Below are 762 nucleotides of genomic sequence, written 5' to 3'. Positions count from 1 at the left end.
CTCCAGCGTATACGCAATCTCAGCACCAATCAGCATAGAATATAACAAAAAGTTAAACCCAAAAACAATTTTTTTAATTCTTTTGCAATGAAATTAGACCGTTTATAACGTTTTATAAATTTATTTTGAGGTACAGTTCTCTCACAATGCGAATAAACGACGATATATCGTCGTTCAGCACTAAAAGGGTTAAAATTGCATATAAAATGATAGAGAATTCTGACTAATTGGTCTTATTTATTTAACAGGGTAGCGCACCTTCAATTTACACCGATCAAAGGGTAATAACTATCGGACCAAGCACCGACCCGACGCATACTATTTATCCGAACAACCGTATCAGTTCGAACAGAGTAAGCATCACGTGGCCGAGTCAATGGAATCAGATATAAAATAATTACGAACACGTTTTCAGTATACAATATGGAATTTCATACCGAAGAATCTTTTCGAGCAGTTCAGACGGGTTGCCAATTTCTATTTCCTTCTGATGGCGATTATAGCATTGTTAACGAAGTCACCGATTTCTCCCTTGATCAGCGTCATCCCTCTGGCGTTCGTCATCTCGGTGACTGCTTGCAAGCAAGGCTACGAGGATTACCTTCGTTACATTGCGGATCGACAGGTGAATCGGCAATTAGTCACCGTGATCCGCAACAAATGTGTACAGGTGAATTTAACGCGATCGCAGTCCATTAACACTAGAAAGACTAAAACTTAGTGTATACCTATATTGCCCAAAAGCAGTAAAAATGACTGCAT

The sequence above is a fragment of the Ceratina calcarata genome, unplaced genomic scaffold, assembly GCF_001652005.2.
Source record: "Ceratina calcarata isolate Rehan_Ccalc_2016 unplaced genomic scaffold, ASM165200v1 scaffold408, whole genome shotgun sequence".
NCBI classification, from domain to species: Eukaryota; Metazoa; Arthropoda; class Insecta; order Hymenoptera; family Apidae; genus Ceratina; species Ceratina calcarata.
This window is presented reverse-complemented; position numbering follows the sequence as displayed.